This window comes from Struthio camelus, chromosome 3 (genome assembly GCF_040807025.1).
Source record: "Struthio camelus isolate bStrCam1 chromosome 3, bStrCam1.hap1, whole genome shotgun sequence".
Lineage (NCBI taxonomy): Eukaryota > Metazoa > Chordata > Aves > Struthioniformes > Struthionidae > Struthio > Struthio camelus.
This window is the reverse complement of record NC_090944.1, coordinates 129,225,580-129,232,175: the sequence shown is the minus strand read 5'-3', so window position 1 is coordinate 129,232,175 and position 6,596 is coordinate 129,225,580. Positions and strand designations below refer to the sequence as shown.

General features: G+C 41.1%; 1 long non-coding RNA gene across 1 annotated transcript in view; it reads right to left on the bottom strand.

Annotated features, from left to right (window-relative positions):
* The window catches only part of LOC138066879 (uncharacterized), a 49,729-nt gene extending 45,099 nt beyond the window's left edge, over nucleotides 1–4,630 (bottom strand). The window contains exon 1 of the long non-coding RNA XR_011140500.1: nucleotides 4,573–4,630. This is a non-coding gene — a long non-coding RNA (uncharacterized lncRNA). The remainder of the gene's footprint in view (nucleotides 1–4,572) is intronic.
* Between the last annotated feature and the right edge of the window lie 1,966 nt (nucleotides 4,631–6,596).

Here is a 6,596-nt window from a genome sequence, read left to right as displayed (position 1 = left end):
CCGATGCATGATGGTTCATAAGATTTCAAGGCTACAGAAATTCTGTCCTTGTTCAAGCAGTCTCCCAAATTTCCAAGTCTCTGCGAAAGCAGGGAGTCCCAAGGCCAATACAACTTCAGCTGCATTTTGCTCATGCCACCTGCTTTGGAGGTGGTTCAGTTACATGGTAGCCTAAAGTAGCTCCAATGGAGAATTTTAGAAATAAGGTAGGGAAGATGAATGAGTGTTGAGTAGCCAGTTTCTTTTCCAAAGTGACTTCTGCTTACACCAGGCAATTTGTTGATTTATCAGGGTGAATAATAGTCATCACCAAAAAGAACACTGTGTGCAAAGTACTTCGCATCAAATAAATGCTGTGTAAGAACCCTACCACTAAATTGCAGATCACAACATAATGCCCCTTAATTCCTCCTGCCAGCAGGATTTCCTATGGACTGACTAAGAATTGAAGTTGACAGGGCCCTTCATTCTGAAGCACTGAAACATTTGCCTTGCTTTGCAAGAGGTGCATGGGGATCCCTGCAGCCTTTACTTCAGGTCCAAAAATTGTCTGGCAATAGCAGTTAAGAGATCAGATAACTGGATTATTGTAGCTGTCTACTGAGCTGTATGACTAACAGAACTCTGCACTTAGTATGTGGGTACTATGAAAGACATACAGTGATTAACAGTTGCCATCTAAATTATGAAGCCATCCTCTTACAGAGCACGATCAAATGGAAAGGTGGAATAACTGTATTGCTGATAGAACAAGTGAGCTTAAAGACTTTGCTCAAAACTGACTATTCTCTATCACCCTACTGAAAAGGACGACCATGTTTTGGATCTTCCTTGCTTTGCTAGAAGTATAGATAATCTCACTGAAAGCTTTGTCACAGATGCAATTGGTCTGCATATCCAACAAAATGACTTTTGGGAAGGTGCTGAGAGAAGAAAGAAAACAAAACATGAATCCCCTCCCCACAGAGGCACATACTTAAAATACAGGCAACATTTCTGCCAGCCTGCCGTGACAAGAAGGGCAGGAAAACAATAAGTTCAGCAAGAGCATTTATTTTGAAATTGTTTAAACATAAGTACTGTGCTTTAGCCCTACTGTCCTCAGTAACCAGGTCTAGCCAAGGATAGTGATATCAGAAGAGTTTTGATTCAGTCTAGTCTTAAATCTACATGGACTTGAGAGACTTGGGACAGTACAACTCAGCACAGCCATAAGCTTCTAGGGTCTGTTTAACCACTACTCAGAGTGGGGTTCATTCAGTGCTGATGAAATATCTCTAGTTGTCAAACTCAGGAGCTGCATGTAACCGCTCAAGTTGAACGGTAAAGCCTGACAGTGCCCAAAAATCCCTCTTAGAAAGCCTATATGGGAAGGGACACCATAATTTGGACACAATAAAGAACAGTAAATTCAAGATAGGATCTGCAAAAAAGGGAAAAATAAATATTATTCCTATTATAAGTCTCAATACATGGGCACATGCACACCATTTCAACATTTTCTTTCCAAAATGGCAAGCTCAGCTAACATGTATGAGCATAGCAATGAACATTTTCCCCCCTACACCCATTGTAAATCGTCAGTTTTTATTTTGCCTTCAAAAGGTGACATTTGGCTTTAGGTCTCCTTTTGCCTGCAACATAATTAGATTCACTCATGCATCTGCCTAACATTATTCACTATGAAGTGATTATTTCTCCTCCCAGACCTGCTTTTCAAAGGAAAGCGGTTGCTTGTGTTTCATAGTCTCTGCAAGACAACTTATTCTTCTGCTAGGATGGTCCCCGAGATCAAGCAAGAACCAGGACTGCCACATGATTAAAAAAGTGGCAGGAAAGCCAGCATCTATCAACATAGGAAATGGCCTATATTTAGAAGCATGCTTGCCTTACGACAGCTTTAAAAGACTACTTACTCCTTAAAGTTGTGAGGGCCCAATATTTGCCTTTCTCATATCTTCTCCTCAACTTGCTGGTCAGCCTACAGTGTCCACATTCAATAAACTGAGCACACCTTCAGTTTTCCTGCCTGGGAGTGATCTTCTCAATTATTTATCTTGCCTTTCCCTTGCAAGGACCCTAACAACATGCACTACTGCTTCAGTAGTCACTTGAGAGTTACTTGCACTTCCCCAGCGGACAATGCCATTATTAGTAGACCTCAGGAAACCTGGACATTGACCAAGAGAAATCCAAATCAATGACTCCTAGTTTACAAGGCTAAGTAATAGGTAGGATGAGGAAGCTGCTCAGATGGATAAAGAATCTGGGAAAGACATTAAGAACGCTTTTCCATTTCAGGGAGCTTGAGGTCATTGTGACAGGCAGATACTAGAAGAACAAGCTGAGGGGTTTGGTTGGAGTAGAGAAGTACCTTTCAATGCTGTCATCCTCAAGTACATAGAGGAGTATGGTTCAGAGGCTCCCTCATTGTACACCACAAGGAGGCTAGGAGAGTCTGCTGCATGAAATGGTGATGCAACAGAAAGTTTTCAGGGATGAGAAAGCAAGCGTCACGAAGAGAGCCGGGGGTAAAGTTTCAGGGCTCAAAATTACTCAGTAGCCTTCCTTCTGCTGATGGCAAAGAGCTGGGAGCAATATGCGCATGGGAGGGGAAATCCCTGCTAACGGACTAGAAAAGCTGAACTATGATTTGATGGGCTATGTTAAAGAATATCAAGATACTCAGAAAACATACCAAGAATAAGGAAAACTCTCAGGTGGGAGTTCAAACAGATGGCAGCTGTTATTTTCAGTCTCCTGAAACAGGGGTAGCACAAGTAAAATATATAAATATTCAAATTGGAAAACCAATGCAGAGAAGCTAAGTGGACAGAGGACAAGAACACCAAGAAGAAAAGGAAAAACAGACTTTACATATCCGGATAGGCTAAGGCCAGATGAGTTGTGTAACACTTCTGCCTCACAGCCAGGCTGTAATCCAGCTTTAATTTTGCTATTTGCCTTTAAAACTCAGTTACCTCTGAAGCTTTCAAGGATTCTTTCAATAGCAGCTAACTTGAGGTACTAGTATTTGTCTGACACCCAAATGAAGTCATTCACTTGTCACTCCATCCCATAACATAGTTATGGGATTATAGTACCCATATATGGGTAATTATAGTCCTCATCCCCCAATTTCCAATAAGACATTTTGCACTATTCCAAGATCAATTCCAGAACACATGAAATTAGTTAGGGCTTACCTCCACTATCACTGTGGAGATATTTACATCATCATATTTTTCTTCTAAATCATGTATATGGTAAAGAAAACAGCTTTGGGATGATGACATTAATACAGCTTCAATAATAACCAGGTATAAGATACATTTGACAATATGTTAAATAATCTGTGGACAGATATGAGAGGACAAGCTTCCTACATACAGGACAGGCATTTTTCATATTTCTAATCTACCCTATCATCTCATGACATACATGCTTCAGAACCAAGATGCAAGCATGTGTTTTCTCACTGCTTCCCATTCATAATACAGACATCATTCACAACAGGTTTATTTTTTAGAACCTGTTTGCAACACCAGTATTGTTCTAGTCACAGCACTCTATTCCCTTATACTAAGGCAAAGCAGGAGACAAAGTTGAATTCCCGAGTTTGTGTAAACACAGTAGAGGTAAACATATTTATGGCCTAGGACCTTTGAACAGCTGCTAAACAGGCCAGCTTACAACGTGTTTGAGATTAAGCCACCAGGGAACTTAATTTAGCCCCACTATTGCTACAACTCCGTTTCCATAACTCCAAGGGCCATCTTATTCACAAAAACAGATAGAAAGACTTCCAGCAACAGGAATTGAATTGGCTTTAAAGGGCGAAAGAAAGGAGCGTTTCCTCACCTTCAAGTAAGGAGTCATGTCCCTTCTTCCTCCCTTCCCCAATGATTTTGATTAAGGCAAGGCTAAGCCATGCTGCTTTCTCCTTCTAAGCTTTGCAGACCCTCCGGAAAAAAAAAGAAAGTCAGAGCCACTGAGCAGTAAAGTAAGATACCAGAGAGTACTGCTGAATCTGATCTTACTGAAAGCACAGAATGACAACAGCCTCTCTAACTACCATGAGGGCTTGCACTACCAGACAGCTATTGCCCTGTAGCACGTCTACACAGAACTTAAACAGTTTAGTAGGTGTGTCTGTCCACCTACTGCAGCCTATACCAAGCCACTTACAATAAAAACAGAGTTCAGGTGCTTCAAAATTAAGAGATGAGAGAGTTGTAGAAAGATGAAAAACAGACAATAGAAGTAGGAACCTACTTGTTTTGCATAATACAACTCTATCTGGTGACTGAAGTGGACAAAGGAAGCCTGGCCTGCTACAGGGAGTTGCTCCTGAGCTGCATAATCATTACAGAAAGAGAACCAGAAACACTCACATGAGTCAAAAGTAACTCCAAATTGCCTATTAATTCCAAGTACATCTGTCAACAGTCCAGAATGACCTAGCCTCTATTATAGAAGAAAAAAAAAATACAACCATTACTTAATAGCTGAAAAAAAAATTTCATCACTACTTTTATCCCCTCTCTTCCTTTTAGTCCCACTCCACAATACCTTATTTCTCCTGAGACAAGGTCTTGTCTCTGCAGAGCCACCCTCCTCCACCACACCCACCACTACTGAGGGGATCTCACTTATAAAGGTGCACAGCCTTCCCTCTCCCAGCTGCCTTTGAAATCACTGTTAAATGCAGACCACTGGGTTTTTCCCTTACCTGCCTGTTAGTTTAAGGGTTTCTTTTAATCACTCACTGACTCTTAAAGCCTACCTGGTAGAATAGATTTCAGATTCTCAGTAAACAGGGAATATCCACCTTCTGACAATCAAGCCTCTTTCTTTGTATTTAAAGGCACCACTTTCAAAACACTGATTTGCATTCTTTTTAATGAATTCACCAAGGCCAGATTCCTAACCCTGTGTAGTTTGCTTTCTGTGAACAATTTTGAGAGAGAATTTTTCCTGAATACAAAAAATATTCAATGAAAATGAATTTCAGAGAAATATGCTGCTTTGTTTACAGAAACCAGTTTTAAAATGAGCCTTGAGCATTCACAGCTACACCTGTTGGGGAAACATTGGAAACATGTTGAAACTTTTCCCTCTTAAATATGATTTTGACAAAGTTTGTAGTCAAAACTTCAAAACTGCCCATCTTTCTTCAAGCCCTAAAGGAAAAAAAAGCAAAAAAAATTCATCTCGATTGTCCCAGTTCCAATCGACTTTTCAGAATTTCCAGGAATAGTTTTCATCAAGAAAATATAATCCTGAGAGTTTTGGTCAGTTCTGTTTACCGGACTATATTTGCATGCTTATGCAGTCAGGGAAGAAAAACAATTGCTCATGACTTCTCTGACCCATCCCCATTAACCGTCTCAACTGCAAGGCTGCATGTTACATACTGACTGTTTGTAGTGAGTGTTTGTGACGGTCTCCGGCATGCAGGAAAGCCTCGGCTCATTCCAAGGTACAAATGAGCTCTTGGCAGAAGAAGGGGTTTGCGCGTAACGCTGCCTTGATGGGCTGCACTGTTTCTGGCCCAGTTTGGTACTTCAGGAGTCTTGGTGTAGGGTTATATTGCCTACACGTGCTGCAAGAGGTCTAAAGCAAGATCCTTCCTTGCTTCCTAAAGCCAAAAACCTAGCCTACATCTTCTAAGAAATTTCTAAGATGCCTTTAGGCATTGTCCAACCCCACGTGCTACAGCCTCCCCAGCTAGCAGAGCTGATCACTTATCTCACACTCGGCACCTAAGGGGCCCAGTTTAGTAGCAGATGCAGACTACATCTAAGAAAATCTCCAACACTGCTGTCTCCAGCATAAACATAGCAATCACCAGCATTTTCGGTCAGAATCTCAGTTGCAGTAAGAAACTGTGGTAAAGATGATACTGAGCTCACTTCTTGTGTAATGGCCCATCTCTAGGGATAACTTGTGAATCTTGCATGACAGAGGCGCTAGGAAGCAAAGTATACATCACCTTCACAAGGCAGCGAGGCGAGACATGCTGCACCCCTTCCTTTTGTCGTGAAAAATGTATTTCATAATTTAAAAAGGCTTCTGCTGCAGCAGCTGAGACATCAGTACTTTTTCACTAGATTTTCTGCCTGGGGTACTGACAACAGTCAGAAATTTGCCTAGAAGCAATAAACTAAGCCAAAAAAAAAAAAAAATCACAAGTGAAAGGCACAATTCAAAGTCACATCTGAACAGGCAAGAGACCGTGCCAAAGGCGTCAGCAATCCAGTGGATATTTTAGACTGTTTAATCCTTCAAATGTAGGCCAAATATATACCTGCAATTCCTCAGCAGACAGCTTTGCTTCAGCAAGGAGTTAACTCCAAAGAAAAGCAATGGTTGGTGCCTTCCCTCCACTGGAGCTTCTAATAATAACAATTCATAATGATTATAATTAATAATAATAATTGTAATCAGGTAGGAATGATGGCAGCCCGAATAATCCTGTGCTTGGGAGACATTACATTCCAACAAGAAGCTTTCCCCACCTGTAAAGGTGATTTTCTTTATGAGGAAACACCCTCATGTGTTAGGTGACAAGCAGCTCGTGGAGTGGAGATGGG